Source organism: Mauremys mutica, chromosome 6 (assembly GCF_020497125.1).
Source record: "Mauremys mutica isolate MM-2020 ecotype Southern chromosome 6, ASM2049712v1, whole genome shotgun sequence".
NCBI classification, from domain to species: domain Eukaryota; kingdom Metazoa; phylum Chordata; order Testudines; family Geoemydidae; genus Mauremys; species Mauremys mutica.
The window spans coordinates 9,548,704-9,567,401 of record NC_059077.1 but is presented as its reverse complement, the minus strand read 5'-3'; the positions used below and the strand labels follow the sequence as shown (position 1 = coordinate 9,567,401).

The 18,698-nt window shown below is 52.9% G+C and overlaps 10 non-coding genes across 10 annotated transcripts; all 10 read left to right on the top strand.

Annotated features, from left to right (window-relative positions):
* The first annotated feature begins 334 nt into the window (after window positions 1–334).
* TRNAP-UGG lies at window positions 335–406 on the top strand. Its single transcript has one exon. It is a non-coding gene; the product is annotated as a tRNA-Pro (tRNA).
* A 987-nt stretch (window positions 407–1,393) lies between these two features.
* TRNAP-CGG lies at window positions 1,394–1,465 on the top strand. The gene has a single exon. It is a non-coding gene; the product is annotated as a tRNA-Pro (tRNA).
* Window positions 1,466–2,805: 1,340 nt separating this feature from the next.
* On the top strand, window positions 2,806–2,877 carry TRNAP-UGG. The gene has a single exon. It is a non-coding gene; the product is annotated as a tRNA-Pro (tRNA).
* Window positions 2,878–3,854: 977 nt separating this feature from the next.
* On the top strand, window positions 3,855–3,926 carry TRNAP-CGG. The gene has a single exon. It is a non-coding gene; the product is annotated as a tRNA-Pro (tRNA).
* A 1,340-nt stretch (window positions 3,927–5,266) lies between these two features.
* Window positions 5,267–5,338, top strand: TRNAP-UGG. The gene has a single exon. It is a non-coding gene; the product is annotated as a tRNA-Pro (tRNA).
* A 977-nt stretch (window positions 5,339–6,315) lies between these two features.
* On the top strand, window positions 6,316–6,387 carry TRNAP-CGG. Its single transcript has one exon. It is a non-coding gene; the product is annotated as a tRNA-Pro (tRNA).
* Window positions 6,388–7,727: 1,340 nt separating this feature from the next.
* Window positions 7,728–7,799, top strand: TRNAP-UGG. The gene has a single exon. It is a non-coding gene; the product is annotated as a tRNA-Pro (tRNA).
* Window positions 7,800–8,785: 986 nt separating this feature from the next.
* On the top strand, window positions 8,786–8,857 carry TRNAP-CGG. The gene has a single exon. It is a non-coding gene; the product is annotated as a tRNA-Pro (tRNA).
* A 1,325-nt stretch (window positions 8,858–10,182) lies between these two features.
* On the top strand, window positions 10,183–10,254 carry TRNAP-UGG. The gene has a single exon. It is a non-coding gene; the product is annotated as a tRNA-Pro (tRNA).
* Window positions 10,255–11,239: 985 nt separating this feature from the next.
* On the top strand, window positions 11,240–11,311 carry TRNAP-UGG. Its single transcript has one exon. It is a non-coding gene; the product is annotated as a tRNA-Pro (tRNA).
* Window positions 11,312–18,698: the final 7,387 nt, after the last annotated feature.

Sequence of the window (18,698 nt, the reverse complement as noted above, 5' to 3'; positions counted from 1 at the left end):
CCTAAAAGTCCTGGCTTCCCTCCTGGCTCCAGGTGTACCAGCTCCAAATCCTCCCAGGGAGCGAGTGCCCTTTCCCAGCAGCAGCAACCTCAGTCTGTTGCCGGCTTCCTGGCTTTAGAGGCCCTGCCCGTTCCTGCCCAGCTGAGTCCGCTTGCACTCCATCTCTGCTCCCTGGCTCTTGCTCCAGGTGCAGCCCGTTGGCGGCGTTGATAGGCCTAGCTGGCCACCGTAACGCCTTCCAGTCCTGGCGGGGGGAGCGAAACCTCATCAGCACAGTGAGCGTTTTGTTTGGTTCACTCGGAGGGGCCAGGGCATGTGCAGCACCTGGGGGTGTGGCTTGTTGGTCTAGGAGCATGATTCTTGCTTTGGGAGCAAGAGGTCCTGGGTTCAAATCCCGGACAAGCCCGTGCAGGAGCTCTCTCGGATGGTGCGATTCACCCGGCCTGTGTTTTTGCTCCAACCGTCTGTCGAGCCACAGCTCCCTTAGCGTCCGAAGAGGGAGTGCCGGGTTGCCCTGGTGGCCGGCAGAGCCTAGGAGCTAGGGTTGCAGAGGGCCAGCCCGAGTGGCCGCCTCCTCCAGTGTGGGCAGGGCCATCTTGAGCACGTGGCGCAAGGGCAACTGGGGGCGCGGGCCAAGCCCAGGCCCAGGCCCAGGGCCAGGGGAGGCTGGGCAGCCGTCTCAGCCGCTGGCGGGAGAACCGGCTCGAGGTGGGGGCACAGGGAGACAGCGGCATCCTCCGCCCATTGGACCCAAAGGGGTTGACCTGGTGGCCCAAATCCTTTCCTGACGCCGTGTCCCCACAAATGACGCCCGCCGGGCCTTCATGCGCCCCACCGCAAGACACGCAGGGAGGCTTAACCGTCCAGCTCTACACCACGCCGGGGAGCCTTTCCGATGGGAACCCCCACCACGGGGAGAGGCTTACCTGTGGGCCTACGCAGGAGGACGAGCTTGACAGCTCCCCGCACACCAGCCCTCCACTGGGCACAGGCACACGCTCCCCACCCCAAGACAAGAACCCAGCGCACGCCTCAGACACAAAAGTGCACACACACCTGGGGGAGCCCGCACCCTAGCCGGACAGCTCTCAGGGGCAGGACCCCCGACTCCACAAGGGAGCACCCCGCTCAGACGGAAAGGGGGACTTTCTGGATCTTTTCTTCTACCCACACTTCTCCTCACTGGCGTGGGCTCAACCTATCCCTCCCTGGGAGGCAAAGACGCAGGCACTCCATGCTACCGACCGGCGACCAACAGCACGCACAGACTGTTGCCTAGGGCGTCGTGGCACTGGAGGAGCACCAGTTAGAACTGGTGAAAATTTACAGGCGGCTTGGGTTTTGGCCTAGCCTTCTGAGGCCATACGACAGGGCCCGCCCCCCACCAAAAGGTGGCTTGTTGGTCTAGGAGTATGATTCTCGCTTCGGGTGCGAGAGGTCCCGGGTTCAAATCCCGGACAAGCCCTCCCCGAGGGCATGTTTCCTGTCCTTCCCTTCGCGCTGTCAGGCTCTTTCAGGGCCTGTTTTTGGAAACTCCTGGAGAAACGCTGCTTTCCTTACAGTTCCAAAAGGATTAGTCGGAAAGGAGCGTGAGTCTGCTTTTGGGCGCAAGAGATCACGGGTCTCAGTTTCATCCAGGCCCTTGCCAAGCCTGCGTTTGCGGCTGACTATTGCGCGCTTGTTTGTTTGTTCATGGCTTGTTCGTTTTTTCCCCCTATTGCTCCCCAACGTCCCGAAGAGTGAGGGCTGCGTTAGGGTCTGAATTTGGTTCCTCGGTCCGGCTGAACGGTTCTCACTTACGGCGTGAGAGAGCGAGGAGGAGACCTTGGAAAGGTGAAGTCAGGCACGCAGGGTATTTTTTCATTTTAGGGCTAACTCTGCCTGTTCTTGTGGAGCTTGGCTTGGTTTGGTTGCAAAACTCTGAAAAAAGGCTGTCCTCCAAAGAAACGGTTTGTTGACTCTTGCCAGTCCCAGTGTCGCTTCGGGTGCGAGAGGCCCCGGGGTCAACTCCCGGACAAGCCCTTGCCAAAGGGTCTGGTTGCCACTCTCCCTTTCCCCCAACTTTTGCCTGCGTTTTTCTCCCCAGTCCCGTGGCGTGAGAGTGGCGTTAGGGTGTAAAGGTGGTTTGTTGCCTTAGGCGTGCGACAGAGCCAGCGTGGAGGTGACCTTGGAAAGCTGAAGAGAGGCGCGGTCCTTTTCAACTTTCGGCCTACAGCGGCCTGTTGTTTCTCCCCGACTTCCGAGGCGTGCCGAGCCCCTCCCTGGCAAGAGAGGCTTGTTGGTCTAGAGATAGGAGTCTCGCGTAGGGTGCGAGAAATCCCGGACAAGCCCTTGCCATGGTTTCTTTGCTGCTCTACTGTAAATTCGTGGGGGGGTAGTCTTTCCCTGGGGGTGCTTTTCCTGCTGTTCTTTCTATTCGGTTCGCGTGGCGGCACGGGTCCGCTCACCGCTGCTCCTTCCCTGCACTGCTTCCTAAAAGTCCTGGCTTCCCTCCTGGCTCCAGGTGTACCAGCTCCAAATCCTCCCAGGGAGCGAGTGCCCTTTCCCAGCAGCAGCAACCTCTGTCTGTTGCCGGCTTCCTGGCTTTAGAGGCCCTGCCCGTTCCTGCCCAGCTGAGTCCGCTTGCACTCCATCTCTGCTCCCTGGCTCTTGCTCCAGGTGCAGCCCGTTGGCGGCGTTGATAGGCCTAGCTGGCCACCGTAACGCCTTCCAGTCCTGGCGGGGGGAGCGAAACCTCATCAGCACAGTGAGCGTTTTGTTTGGTTCACTCGGAGGGGCCAGGGCATGTGCAGCACCTGGGGGTGTGGCTTGTTGGTCTAGGAGCATGATTCTTGCTTTGGGAGCAAGAGGTCCCGGGTTCAAATCCCGGACAAGCCCGTGCAGGAGCTCTCTCGGATGGTGCGATTCACCCGGCCTGTGTTTTTGCTCCAACCGTCTGTCGAGCCACAGCTCCCTTAGCGTCCGAAGGGAGTGCCGGGTTGCCCTGGTGGCCGGCAGAGCTAGGGTTGCAGAGGGCCAGCCCGAGTGGCCGCCTCCTCCAGTGTGGGCAGGGCCATCTTGAGCACGTGGCGCAAGGGCAACTGGGGGCGCGGGCCAGGCCCAGGCCCAGGCCCAGGGCCAGGGGAGGCTGGGCAGCCGTCTCAGCCGCTGGCGGGAGAACCGGCTCGAGGTGGGGGCACAGGGAGACAGCGGCATCCTCCGCCCATTGGACCCAAAGGGGTTGACCTGGTGGCCCAAATCCTTTCCTGACGCCGTGTCCCCACAAATGACGCCCGCCGGGCCTTCATGCGCCCCACCGCAAGACACGCAGGGAGGCTTAACCGTCCAGCTCTACACCACGCCGGGGAGCCTTTCCGATGGGAACCCCCACCACGGGGAGAGGCTTACCTGTGGGCCTACGCAGGAGGACGAGCTTGACAGCTCCCCGCACACCAGCCCTCCACTGGGCACAGGCACACGCTCCCACCCCCAAGACAAGAACCCAGCGCACGCCTCAGACACAAAAGTGCACACACACCTGGGGGAGCCCGCACCCTAGCCGGACAGCTCTCAGGGGCAGGACCCCCGACTCCACAAGGGAGCACCCCGCTCAGACGGAAAGGGGGACTTTCTGGATCTTTTCTTCTACCCACACTTCTCCTCACTGGCGTGGGCTCAACCTATCCCTCCCTGGGAGGCAAAGACGCAGGCACTCCATGCTACCGACCGGCGACCAACAGCACGCACAGACTGTTGCCTAGGGCGTCGTGGCACTGGAGGAGCACCAGTTAGAACTGGTGAAAATTTACAGGCGGCTTGGGTTTTGGCCTAGCCTTCTGAGGCCATACGACAGGGCCCGCCCCCCACCAAAAGGTGGCTTGTTGGTCTAGGAGTATGATTCTCGCTTCGGGTGCGAGAGGTCCCGGGTTCAAATCCCGGACAAGCCCTCCCCGAGGGCATGTTTCCTGTCCTTCCCTTCGCGCTGTCAGGCTCTTTCAGGGCCTGTTTTTGGAAACTCCTGGAGAAACGCTGCTTTCCTTACAGTTCCAAAAGGATTAGTCGGAAAGGAGCGTGAGTCTGCTTTTGGGCGCAAGAGATCACGGGTCTCAGTTTCATCCAGGCCCTTGCCAAGCCTGCGTTTGCGGCTGACTATTGCGCGCTTGTTTGTTTGTTCATGGCTTGTTCGTTTTTTCCCCCTATTGCTCCCCAACGTCCCGAAGAGTGAGGGCTGCGTTAGGGTCTGAATTTGGTTCCTCGGTCCGGCTGAACGGTTCTCACTTACGGCGTGAGAGAGCGAGGAGGAGACCTTGGAAAGGTGAAGTCAGGCACGCAGGGTATTTTTTCATTTTAGGGCTAACTCTGCCTGTTCTTGTGGAGCTTGGCTTGGTTTGGTTGCAAAACTCTGAAAAAAGGCTGTCCTCCAAAGAAACGGTTTGTTGACTCTTGCCAGTCCCAGTGTCGCTTCGGGTGCGAGAGGCCCCGGGGTCAACTCCCGGACAAGCCCTCGCCAAAGGGTCTGGTTGTCACTCTCCCTTTCCCCCAACTTTTGCCTGCATTTTTCTCCCCAGTCCCGTGGCGTGAGAGTGGCGTTAGGGTGTAAAGGTGGTTTGTTGCCTTAGGCGTGCGACAGAGCCAGCGTGGAGGTGACCTTGGAAAGCTGAAGAGAGGCGCGGTCCTTTTCAACTTTCGGCCTACAGCGGCCTGTTGTTTCTCCCCGACTTCCGAGGCGTGCCGAGCCCCTCCCTGGCAAGAGAGGCTTGTTGGTCTAGAGATAGGAGTCTCGCGTAGGGTGCGAGAAATCCCGGACAAGCCCTTGCCATGGTTTCTTTGCTGCTCTACTGTAAATTCGTGGGGGGCTAGTCTTTCCCTGGGGGTGCTTTTCCTGCTGTTCTTTCTATTCGGTTCGCGTGGCGGCACGGGTCCGCTCACCGCTGCTCCTTCCCTGCACTGCTTCCTAAAAGTCCTGGCTTCCCTCCTGGCTCCAGGTGTACCAGCTCCAAATCCTCCCAGGGAGCGAGTGCCCTTTCCCAGCAGCAGCAACCTCAGTCTGTTGCCGGCTTCCTGGCTTTAGAGGCCCTGCCCGTTCCTGCCCAGCTGAGTCCGCTTGCACTCCATCTCTGCTCCCTGGCTCTTGCTCCAGGTGCAGCCCGTTGGCGGCGTTGATAGGCCTAGCTGGCCACCGTAACGCCTTCCAGTCCTGGCGGGGGGAGCGAAACCTCATCAGCACAGTGAGCGTTTTGTTTGGTTCACTCGGAGGGGCCAGGGCATGTGCAGCACCTGGGGGTGTGGCTTGTTGGTCTAGGAGCATGATTCTTGCTTTGGGAGCAAGAGGTCCTGGGTTCAAATCCCGGACAAGCCCGTGCAGGAGCTCTCTCGGATGGTGCGATTCACCCGGCCTGTGTTTTTGCTCCAACCGTCTGTCGAGCCACAGCTCCCTTAGCGTCCGAAGGGAGTGCCGGGTTGCCCTGGTGGCCGGCAGAGCTAGGGTTGCAGAGGGCCAGCCCGAGTGGCCGCCTCCTCCAGTGTGGGCAGGGCCATCTTGAGCACGTGGCGCAAGGGCAACTGGGGGCGCGGGCCAGGCCCAGGCCCAGGCCCAGGGCCAGGGGAGGCTGGGCAGCCGTCTCAGCCGCTGGCGGGAGAACCGGCTCGAGGTGGGGGCACAGGGAGACAGCGGCATCCTCCGCCCATTGGACCCAAAGGGGTTGACCTGGTGGCCCAAATCCTTTCCTGACGCCGTGTCCCCACAAATGACGCCCGCCGGGCCTTCATGCGCCCCACCGCAAGACACGCAGGGAGGCTTAACCGTCCAGCTCTACACCACGCCGGGGAGCCTTTCCGATGGGAACCCCCACCACGGGGAGAGGCTTACCTGTGGGCCTACGCAGGAGGACGAGCTTGACAGCTCCCCGCACACCAGCCCTCCACTGGGCACAGGCACACGCTCCCACCCCCAAGACAAGAACCCAGCGCACGCCTCAGACACAAAAGTGCACACACACCTGGGGGAGCCCGCACCCTAGCCGGACAGCTCTCAGGGGCAGGACCCCCGACTCCACAAGGGAGCACCCCGCTCAGACGGAAAGGGGGACTTTCTGGATCTTTTCTTCTACCCACACTTCTCCTCACTGGCGTGGGCTCAACCTATCCCTCCCTGGGAGGCAAAGACGCAGGCACTCCATGCTACCGACCGGCGACCAACAGCACGCACAGACTGTTGCCTAGGGCGTCGTGGCACTGGAGGAGCACCAGTTAGAACTGGTGAAAATTTACAGGCGGCTTGGGTTTTGGCCTAGCCTTCTGAGGCCATACGACAGGGCCCGCCCCCCACCAAAAGGTGGCTTGTTGGTCTAGGAGTATGATTCTCGCTTCGGGTGCGAGAGGTCCCGGGTTCAAATCCCGGACAAGCCCTCCCCGAGGGCATGTTTCCTGTCCTTCCCTTCGCGCTGTCAGGCTCTTTCAGGGCCTGTTTTTGGAAACTCCTGGAGAAACGCTGCTTTCCTTACAGTTCCAAAAGGATTAGTCGGAAAGGAGCGTGAGTCTGCTTTTGGGCGCAAGAGATCACGGGTCTCAGTTTCATCCAGGCCCTTGCCAAGCCTGCGTTTGCGGCTGACTATTGCGCGCTTGTTTGTTTGTTCATGGCTTGTTCGTTTTTTCCCCCTATTGCTCCCCAACGTCCCGAAGAGTGAGGGCTGCGTTAGGGTCTGAATTTGGTTCCTCGGTCCGGCTGAACGGTTCTCACTTACGGCTTGAGAGAGCGAGGAGGAGACCTTGGAAAGGTGAAGTCAGGCACGCAGGGTATTTTTTCATTTTAGGGCTAACTCTGCCTGTTCTTGTGGAGCTTGGCTTGGTTTGGTTGCAAAACTCTGAAAAAAGGCTGTCCTCCAAAGAAACGGTTTGTTGACTCTTGCCAGTCCCAGTGTCGCTTCGGGTGCGAGAGGCCCCGGGGTCAACTCCCGGACAAGCCCTCGCCAAAGGGTCTGGTTGCCACTCTCCCTTTCCCCCAACTTTTGCCTGCGTTTTTCTCCCCAGTCCCGTGGCGTGAGAGTGGCGTTAGGGTGTAAAGGTGGTTTGTTGCCCTAGGCGTGCGACAGAGCCAGCGTGGAGGTGACCTTGGAAAGCTGAAGAGAGGCGCGGTCCTTTTCAACTTTCGGCCTACAGCGGCCTGTTGTTTCTCCCCGACTTCCGAGGCGTGCCGAGCCCCTCCCTGGCAAGAGAGGCTTGTTGGTCTAGAGATAGGAGTCTCGCGTAGGGTGCGAGAAATCCCGGACAAGCCCTTGCCATGGTTTCTTTGCTGCTCTACTGTAAATTCGTGGGGGGCTAGTCTTTCCCTGGGGGTGCTTTTCCTGCTGTTCTTTCTATTCGGTTCGCGTGGCGGCACGGGTCCGCTCACCGCTGCTCCTTCCCTGCACTGCTTCCTAAAAGTCCTGGCTTCCCTCCTGGCTCCAGGTGTACCAGCTCCAAATCCTCCCAGGGAGCGAGTGCCCTTTCCCAGCAGCAGCAACCTCTGTCTGTTGCCGGCTTCCTGGCTTTAGAGGCCCTGCCCGTTCCTGCCCAGCTGAGTCCGCTTGCACTCCATCTCTGCTCCCTGGCTCTTGCTCCAGGTGCAGCCCGTTGGCGGCGTTGATAGGCCTAGCTGGCCACCGTAACGCCTTCCAGTCCTGGCGGGGGGAGCGAAACCTCATCAGCACAGTGAGCGTTTTGTTTGGTTCACTCGGAGGGGCCAGGGCATGTGCAGCACCTGGGGGTGTGGCTTGTTGGTCTAGGAGCATGATTCTTGCTTTGGGAGCAAGAGGTCCCGGGTTCAAATCCCGGACAAGCCCGTGCAGGAGCTCTCTCGGATGGTGCGATTCACCCGGCCTGTGTTTTTGCTCCAACCGTCTGTCGAGCCACAGCTCCCTTAGCGTCCGAAGGGAGTGCCGGGTTGCCCTGGTGGCCGGCAGAGCCTGGGAGCTAGGGTTGCAGAGGGCCAGCCCGAGTGGCCGCCTCCTCCAGTGTGGGCAGGGCCATCTTGAGCACGTGGCGCAAGGGCAACTGGGGGCGCGGGCCAAGCCCAGGCCCAGGCCCAGGGCCAGGGGAGGCTGGGCAGCCGTCTCAGCCGCTGGCGGGAGAACCGGCTCGAGGTGGGGGCACAGGGAGACAGCGGCATCCTCCGCCCATTGGACCCAAAGGGGTTGACCTGGTGGCCCAAATCCTTTCCTGACGCCGTGTCCCCACAAATGACGCCCGCCGGGCCTTCATGCGCCCCACCGCAAGACACGCAGGGAGGCTTAACCGTCCAGCTCTACACCACGCCGGGGAGCCTTTCCGATGGGAACCCCCACCACGGGGAGAGGCTTACCTGTGGGCCTACGCAGGAGGACGAGCTTGACAGCTCCCCGCACACCAGCCCTCCACTGGGCACAGGCACACGCTCCCACCCCCAAGACAAGAACCCAGCGCACGCCTCAGACACAAAAGTGCACACACACCTGGGGGAGCCCGCACCCTAGCCGGACAGCTCTCAGGGGCAGGACCCCCGACTCCACAAGGGAGCACCCCGCTCAGACGGAAAGGGGGACTTTCTGGATCTTTTCTTCTACCCACACTTCTCCTCACTGGCGTGGGCTCAACCTATCCCTCCCTGGGAGGCAAAGACGCAGGCACTCCATGCTACCGACCGGCGACCAACAGCACGCACAGACTGTTGCCTAGGGCGTCGTGGCACTGGAGGAGCACCAGTTAGAACTGGTGAAAATTTACAGGCGGCTTGGGTTTTGGCCTAGCCTTCTGAGGCCATACGACAGGGCCCGCCCCCCCACCAAAAGGTGGCTTGTTGGTCTAGGAGTATGATTCTCGCTTCGGGTGCGAGAGGTCCCGGGTTCAAATCCCGGACAAGCCCTCCCCGAGGGCATGTTTCCTGTCCTTCCCTGCGCGCTGTCAGGCTCTTTCAGGGCCTGTTTTTGGAAACTCCTGGAGAAACGCTGCTTTCCTTACAGTTCCAAAAGGATTAGTCGGAAAGGAGCGTGAGTCTGCTTTTGGGCGCAAGAGATCACGGGTCTCAGTTTCATCCAGGCCCTTGCCAAGCCTGCGTTTGCGGCTGACTATTGCGCGCTTGTTTGTTTGTTCATGGCTTGTTCGTTTTTTCCCCCTATTGCTCCCCAACGTCCCGAAGAGTGAGGGCTGCGTTAGGGTCTGAATTTGGTTCCTCGGTCCGGCTGAACGGTTCTCACTTACGGCGTGAGAGAGCGAGGAGGAGACCTTGGAAAGGTGAAGTCAGGCACGCAGGGTATTTTTTCATTTTAGGGCTAACTCTGCCTGTTCTTGTGGAGCTTGGCTTGGTTTGGTTGCAAAACTCTGAAAAAAGGCTGTCCTCCAAAGAAACGGTTTGTTGACTCTTGCCAGTCCCAGTGTCGCTTCGGGTGCGAGAGGCCCCGGGGTCAACTCCCGGACAAGCCCTCGCCAAAGGGTCTGGTTGCCACTCTCCCTTTCCCCCAACTTTTGCCTGCGTTTTTCTCCCCAGTCCCGTGGCGTGAGAGTGGCGTTAGGGTGTAAAGGTGGTTTGTTGCCTTAGGCGTGCGACAGAGCCAGCGTGGAGGTGACCTTGGAAAGCTGAAGAGAGGCGCGGTCCTTTTCAACTTTCGGCCTACAGCGGCCTGTTGTTTCTCCCCGACTTCCGAGGCGTGCCGAGCCCCTCCCTGGCAAGAGAGGCTTGTTGGTCTAGAGATAGGAGTCTCGCGTAGGGTGCGAGAAATCCCGGACAAGCCCTTGCCATGGTTTCTTTGCTGCTGGGGGGCTAGTCTTTCCCTGGGGGTGCTTTTCCTGCTGTTCTTTCTATTCGGTTCGCGTGGCGGCACGGGTCCGCTCACCGCTGCTCCTTCCCTGCACTGCTTCCTAAAAGTCCTGGCTTCCCTCCTGGCTCCAGGTGTACCAGCTCCAAATCCTCCCAGGGAGCGAGTGCCCTTTCCCAGCAGCAGCAACCTCTGTCTGTTGCCGGCTTCCTGGCTTTAGAGGCCCTGCCCGTTCCTGCCCAGCTGAGTCCGCTTGCACTCCATCTCTGCTCCCTGGCTCTTGCTCCAGGTGCAGCCCGTTGGCGGCGTTGATAGGCCTAGCTGGCCACCGTAACGCCTTCCAGTCCTGGCGGGGGGAGCGAAACCTCATCAGCACAGTGAGCGTTTTGTTTGGTTCACTCGGAGGGGCCAGGGCATGTGCAGCACCTGGGGGTGTGGCTTGTTGGTCTAGGAGCATGATTCTTGCTTTGGGAGCAAGAGGTCCCGGGTTCAAATCCCGGACAAGCCCGTGCAGGAGCTCTCTCGGATGGTGCGATTCACCCGGCCTGTGTTTTTGCTCCAACCGTCTGTCGAGCCACAGCTCCCTTAGCGTCCAAAGGGAGTGCCGGGTTGCCCTGGTGGCCGGCAGAGCCTGGGAGCTAGGGTTGCAGAGGGCCAGCCCGAGTGGCCGCCTCCTCCAGTGTGGGCAGGGCCATCTTGAGCACGTGGCGCAAGGGCAACTGGGGGCGCGGGCCAAGCCCAGGCCCAGGCCCAGGGCCAGGGGAGGCTGGGCAGCCGTCTCAGCCGCTGGCGGGAGAACCGGCTCGAGGTGGGGGCACAGGGAGACAGCGGCATCCTCCGCCCATTGGACCCAAAGGGGTTGACCTGGTGGCCCAAATCCTTTCCTGACGCCGTGTCCCCACAAATGACGCCCGCCGGGCCTTCATGCGCCCCACCGCAAGACACGCAGGGAGGCTTAACCGTCCAGCTCTACACCACGCCGGGGAGCCTTTCCGATGGGAACCCCCACCACGGGGAGAGGCTTACCTGTGGGCCTACGCAGGAGGACGAGCTTGACAGCTCCCCGCACACCAGCCCTCCACTGGGCACAGGCACACGCTCCCACCCCCAAGACAAGAACCCAGCGCACGCCTCAGACACAAAAGTGCACACACACCTGGGGGAGCCCGCACCCTAGCCGGACAGCTCTCAGGGGCAGGACCCCCGACTCCACAAGGGAGCACCCCGCTCAGACGGAAAGGGGGACTTTCTGGATCTTTTCTTCTACCCACACTTCTCCTCACTGGCGTGGGCTCAACCTATCCCTCCCTGGGAGGCAAAGACGCAGGCACTCCATGCTACCGACCGGCGACCAACAGCACGCACAGACTGTTGCCTAGCGCGTCGTGGCACTGGAGGAGCACCAGTTAGAACTGGTGAAAATTTACAGGCGGCTTGGGTTTTGGCCTAGCCTTCTGAGGCCATATGACAGGGCCCGCCCCCCACCAAAAGGTGGCTTGTTGGTCTAGGAGTATGATTCTCGCTTTGGGTGTGAGAGGTCCCGGGTTCAAATCCCGGACAAGCCCTCCCCGAGGGCATGTTTCCTGTCCTTCCCTTCGCGCTGTCAGGCTCTTTCAGGGCCTGTTTTTGGAAACTCCTGGAGAAACGCTGCTTTCCTTACAGTTCCAAAAGGATTAGTCGGAAAGGAGCGTGAGTCTGCTTTTGGGCGCAAGAGATCACGGGTCTCAGTTTCATCCAGGCCCTTGCCAAGCCTGCGTTTGCGGCTGACTATTGCGCGCTTGTTTGTTTGTTCATGGCTTGTTCGTTTTTTCCCCCTATTGCTCCCCAACGTCCCGAAGAGTGAGGGCTGCGTTAGGGTCTGAATTTGGTTCCTCGGGCCGGCTGAACGGTTCTCACTTTCTTTGCTGCTCTGCTGTAAATTCGCGAGGGGCGTGAGGGGCTGGGTGCCAGTCTACAGCAGTAGTGAGACCATTTCTGGAATATGATGTCAAGTTCTGGTGACCACATTAAAAAAATGTTGTCAAATTGGACAGGGTTCAGAAGCACTACAAAGATTTGAGAGGTGAAAAACCTCCCTCGCAGGTGGAGACTAAAGAAGCTCAATCTCTTTAGTTTATCCAAGAGAAGGTTAAGAGATGACTTGATCATGGCATTCAGAGATTCTAAGGCCAGAAGAAACTGCTGTGATCTAGTCTGGTGTCCTCCATAACAGGAGTCACAGAACTTCCCCAAAACAATTCCTGTTGGAATTGGAGCCAATCTTTCAGAAAAAAAACACCCAGTTTTGATTTAAAAATTGCCAGTGATGGCCTAAGGAGAAGATTTCTGTTTGCAGAGGGCTCTTCACACACACACACACACACACACACACACACACTCTCTCTCTCTCTTTCTCGCAAATGGCTGGAACTTGAATCAAAACATTTATGTAGAACAGACCGTCACACATTTTTAGGAGTAAGGATTATTAACCATTTGAACTACTTACCTAGACACATGGTTGATTCGCCATCACTTGAAGTCTTTAAATCAAGACTGTAAAAGATATACTCTAGCTTAACTAGAGGGTGAGACAGTTTAGTGGTTTGAGGTTTGGTGCCCCTCGACCTTGGGTTGTGAGCTCAGTCCTTGAGGGGGCCATTTAAGGTTCAGGGCAAAAAATCTGTCAGGGGATTTATCCTGCTTTGAGCAGTGTATTGGACTAGATGAGATCCTTTCCAACCCTGATAGTTTATGATTAGGAGCTCGATGAAGAAATTACTGACTGAAATTGTATGGCCTGTGTTATACAGGAGGTCAGACTAGATTATCATAAGGGTTCCTTATGCATCTATTTATTATGGTACTACCAGGAACCACAGTCGTAGTCTCATTATGCTAGGCACTAGAAAGACATGTAACAGCGAAGGTAGTTGTGCCCTAATGAACTCATAAGCTCCTCAAAGAACAGGCACAACAGGAGGATGAAACAGTGGTGGGGAGTGGGCTGGGAGGATAAGGACACAATAACTCAAATAGAGTTTAGCAGAAAGGTCAGAATCACAGCTCAGCATTGCCCTACCCCCATCTCGTCTATGGCTGTGAATACAGGTGGCCAACTCATCACCCTCTCATTTCCATAGATTTAACACTAGAAGATACAGATCTCCTGCATAACACACACACACATTACCCAGTAATTCCTGCATCAAGCTCATAACTTCTGGTTAAGCTACAGCATATCCCTTTTGAAAAAGAAAGCCTGTCAGAACCAGGAATAGAACACACCTCTCTTAAGTCACATTTTTTCCCAGCATTGCACTGATCAGAGCAAAGCCACTGGCTGTCACAAGTGATGCTTGACATAAGCCATCCTAACTGAAAAATGTATCTACCTGTAACCCTTCTGCCCAGCATTGTCAGCATCACCAAGGGCCAGGTTTTAAGAGTGTGGGGTCCCTCCTGAAATTAACAATCACCAGCAGTTTGAGCTCTCACCCAGAATTTCTGAGAGCACTAAATATCTTCCTTGGGTGCTTCATACAGCCAAACTGTAGGTTTACAAATTAAAAATTTGGCACTAAAGATAAAAGCACTAAAGGATCCCAGGGTAACATTTAACCAAAATAACTAAATAAATGTGGTTATCTAATTCTAATGTCAAGAACTAAGATTACAGCAGAGTCTTTCAAGACTGATTTTGATATTTAACTAGAGTCTACAAAGGCTGCTTTCACTAGATAATGACATTGAAGCCTCCTTCATTTCATTAAGTGGGTGATGAGTGTTTTTCTCTGCATTTTAATTAAATTTAATTTCCAATTAAGAGATGGCAGATACTTTGTTTCTTGTTCAGGCTGAGAGCTCTCACATTTATGGCCCAGATGCCGAGTGGTTGCAACTTGTGTTGATCCCTCATTGGGATCAAAACGAAAAAGGGCTATTTCCCCTAGCTTATTTTATTCACAATGGGTGAAATTCACCCTCGTGTAGAGGGCCAGCTAAAGGCTTATGAACTGCTTAAAGTATGTATTGAGGTTTTAAGTGGGATTTAAGCTGTGCATAGAGCTTTGTGAGGTCCTCTGTGCTGTGGCGCATTTCATCCGAAATATACCAGAGACAAAGAAAACAGAGGCAATGCCTCACACAGCCAGTTCCATTTTCAGCACATATTCCCTGAGTCCCTGTATGGTGGGCTGAGGCACAGCAGCAGTATCCTTTTGGTAGTGAAAAATTCTTCATGACCAGCATAGTCTAGCAAGGACCAGAACCAAGACCATCAAGCCCCTCCTATAACTGCTGAGGGAACCAGGACAGGATCTGAACCTGAGGATTAGCCATGTCACGGACTTTGTGAGTGCATCAATACTTAGGTATTCAGGGGCATTGTCTGGAAGATACTTATACACTGACTATCTCCTAAAGTGGAGGAAGCTTGCTCTCATCTACTAACAAATTTGCCACCCTAACCATCCAGCCATGGCCTCAACATAGTATGTGTAATAACAGGACATTAAAGTCTTATTCCCCTTCAGTGTAAGTCACAGGGTTGGGCACTGGTAACCCTAACATGGTTTGCATTGTTAAATAATGTTCACCTTTTGTTTAATACAATTACCCAGTCTGATATACTGTGTCTCTGTGTTATTCCTTGGGAGTATCCATATATCAGGTGGCTGGTTACAGCTAAGACAGTAGCTAGAATTGTATCCTTCCAAGCAGAACACTGATACTTCTGCCAGGGAGGAGCATGAGAGGTGGAGGTTCTCCTAGGTGACTGTGTATCAGAATGAGATGAAGAAAACACTCAGCCAAGGCTGGAGGCAGGACCCAGAAGAACCCAGGCCTGTTTGTCAAACCCACGGGAAGTATAGTGCAAGAGGAGGTAGTTGGGTAGGATAGAGGCATTACACTAATGTCAGCACTCCACATTAAAAGCCTTCTGCTGCTTCCGTTGAAGTCAGTGGATATTTTGTTTTTTACTTTGTTATTAAGGGTCACATCCACTTAAGCTCTGTGTGGGAAAATATTTCATTTAATCCACTTTGAATTTGCTACTTTTCAATTTCACTGAATGTCTCTTGCTTTTGTGCTATGAGACTGGGCAAACAGAAGTACCTTCCATACAGCAGCCATTATTTGATATTTTATCATGTCTCCTCTTATTCATCTCCTTTCTAAGATAAATTATCCATCCACGTATGAGAGTTTTTGCATTCCCCTAATCATTCTGGTCTAAGGAAACCAAATTCCCTGCAGTAGTGCAAAGAACACCAGAGGCTAAGACTTTTCATCTTCCAAAGAACCAGCACTCCCCGCAGTACATGGCCTGGTAGATTAAGGAGGGATAATATACTTCTGCTTGTAATTTTAATTTAAATTCAGTTTGCCCAGCACCCCTTTTCAGTCTCACCCATAAACATCTCCACAGCCAGAATTCCTTTAGTCTAAAAAATACTTGCAAATTAATGCGATGTCAAATGTTTTTTTTACCCAGTTTATTTATTTATTTGCCATTTTAAAGGCTATTAGAATAAAAAATCTTTCTTTTAATAAAGGGCAACTTTCATTTTTGACAGTTGCTTTGTTTTTATCGTCTTTATTGCAATTTAACTGGTAAAATTATAGTTCCACAAACAGAATGATAGAGATTCCCACCCTTGGTTTTTTTCTTCCACTTCTTCCCCGCTCCCTCAATGACCTTTAAAATCCATTTGATACAGTGTTTTGCTTCAAATCCCCGGTAAAGATCTTAAATTTAGAGACAGGAGCAAAAGTTATATAGTGCATCTCATAATATAGTCTATAATCTCCAAAACCGATATTAACCTTATGAATCTCTTTCAGTTTCTCACATCTGAATTAGTAGTCTCTAATAATTGCCTTAATTACCTCATCATATTCATTTTGCCCTGGTTTCATAGTTAGGCAAAGTTAATTCCATTGCTTTCACACAGCAGGATAACTTTTAAATATTAATTCCAGCCAATATTTTGAGCACGTATCTGGAAGGAACATTGCTGTGAGCCTTTGAAAGCCTGCACATGTTCCTTTCCATCGACTTACTGTTAGGCTCTGCTCACAGTTTGGCAAAGAATCTGTAAAAGCCTCAGGGTTTCAAACATGCTACTCATCCGCTTCTGAACTTGAGGCTCAAAGTATAAGACCTGCCCTATAGAAATCTCAATCAATAAATGAATCCACATCCCCTATTCTGCCAAGGGAGGGTGTTGGCTAGGCGAGTACACGATTAGGACACACAGCTTTGGTAATGGTTTCAAACTGGGGTCATAAGCAATATTTGAATGTGAGACCTTCAGTACAGACCTCTACCCATTGTACAGATTCTGCATTGCTATGTGCTGCTAAAGGATAACAACCCTATTACTGCAACTAGCTAAAGAAAAAATGCCAAAAGTAGTTCTTTTAACAGTAATGGGTTTGTGGCTGGAGGTGCCTAGGGCAGCCCACGCTGGAAATGCCAAGGTCAGGGCAGGCTGCAAAAGGGAGAGCAGATGCTCCCAAGACTGGTGGATAACACCTCCCAACCAGTCACAAACTGTGCTTCTGATCCCAAACACTGGCTATCAAGAAGCAAAAAAAGAAATCACCCAGCCCCCTTTATTGCATTCCAGTTCTCTGGTTCCCAGTCAGCACATAGGTCCAGTACAGTGAGAAGTTATTTTAAACTCTGATCACATGTACAAAATGTTCTTCTGACCCCAAAGAGTCAGCCACGTTACCAGGTCAGTATAGGTTTGGATCTCACCCAAAATACCACGCTGCCAGCCAAGCCCTTTAGCATCTAAAACTAAAGGTTTATTATAAAGAAAAAAGAAAGAACAAGAAGAGAGATGATAAATGGTAAAACAGTCATATACATACAAAGATTTCAAAGTCCATATATTAGGTTCCTAGCAATACTGGTGAGTTTGCTGGCTTGAAAGTCCCTCTGGACCACATCCGCAGCTTGGATGGGGCATTCAGTCCTTTATTCAAAGCTTCAGTTTGTAGCAAAGTTCTTCCAGAGGTCAGAAGCAGAATTGAAGACAAAATGGAGAAGATGCAGCTGCCTTTTATAGTCTTTTGCCATACGGTCTGTGCTTCTTTTGTTCCAAACACAATCTGCCCAGCACATGGCTTGGAGACCTTAGAGTTCTCTCCATAGGCATGCTCCTGCATGCCTTGCTGAGTCATAAGGTATATCTGCCTTCTCTCAATGGGTCAGTTGTATAGCTGATGGTCCTTAATGGGCCATCAAGCAGGCTAGGCAAAGCTGATGCCCAAACTGTCTGGGGGTGACACCCAGTAGCATAGCACAAGTTTGAAATACGGACGTACATATCAATAACTCATAATACAAAGGTGATACAAACACATAAAGGAGATTATCATATCTGGCAAGTTATAACATTTTTGCAGATACCTTACATGGCATATCTGGTATAACTCATGACAATTTTACAATATTAATATTCATAATATCCTTAAGTGTCCCCCAGATTCCATATAGCATCACAAGGTTGTTATCCTTAGTGAACCAGTCATTAAAAGGGCAAGCAACACATAATTTTTCAGTGTGATACACTTATTCTGAACATTGTCCTGTGGCAGCTTCTGTAAGTGGGGCTCCACTGAAAACATGACCTCGCTTCAAAATCCATCCTCTGCAGAGTCTCAGCAGTTCCTGAAGAATGCAGTTTGCAGTCCCTGTGTCAGTGAGAGTGAATCTAGGCTATGGTTTATATAGTGGTGTCTGTCACGTTAATTGTCTAGCTAGCAGGATGGAGAGATCATCATTAGAGCTGGTTGAAAGATATTGAATTTGACCATTATTTCCAACAAAAATTCCATTGTCATTTAAAAAAAAAAACAGAAAAATTTTTCAATGAAAATTTCCTTTAACATTTCCACTTTATTTATTTAGTTAAAGCCAGATATAGAGTTGGTCCAAAATTTCTCAATGTTGATTTTTAAAAAAAATCAAGAATCCAGTAAAAACCTTTTAAAACATCCCATGATTTTTTAAACTATTATTTTGACCAGCTCTAGCAATTAGCAGCAGAATGTGTAATTGTCTCTCTTTGAGAGCCAATTGAATTGAGTTAGTTTCATCTTCCTTGTAGCTGCAAGGGTACAAGCCTAAAAAGAGAACCTAGGAGTTAGTTCTAACTAATTTAAAAGTCCAAACTGAAGCCAACATACAGTATTCACTGGAGATTCCTTAATAGCAACAGTTGATATAGCAAGGAAAACAAGTGTGTGTGGGGAAAAAAGTAGAAACAATGAAAGGTCGGAAGGATTCTAGGATGAAAAGTTGCCCAGCAAATCCAGACAACTGAAACTGAAGATCTAAAAAAGTATTTCTATAGAGGGCCCAGAGAACCACATGCATGTTGAATCACTGAATAAAACTGACTTTAATTTTGAAAAAAAAATGTGAACTGTTACTTTTAAGCCATTTCCCATGTCCAAAGAACAAACACTGATATACTAACCTAAGAGAACTAACCAGAGAATGGAGAAAATCTTTGGTGAAAAAAAAATCTGCCAGTTATACTACCAGTGAAAAGCAGATGGCCAAGTACCTTAGTAATACAAAGTAGATTAATTTGGGCTGGTTACCTTGGTTGTAAAGAAAATAAATGAAGATGTCTAGCAAAAAACACTGCCATGCACTCAGAATGCAAAATTTTGCTCCAGCCTCCAAGAGAAAAATAACCCTTAACAAGTCATGCTAGATAGAGAGTATATGAAATTAATTCTACAGGTCAGAAGTTGAAATGGTGAACCAGGACCCTTGGGTTCTATTCCTAGCTATGCCATGATACACCGTATGAACTTGGGTAAGTCACTTGAGGGGGGATATAGTTTAAGATTAGACATCTAGGGCCAAAGATTTAAAGGCACTTGGGCACATTAAGATGCATCTAGGTGTCTAGTCAGATTTTCAAAACACCTGGCCACCCAGCT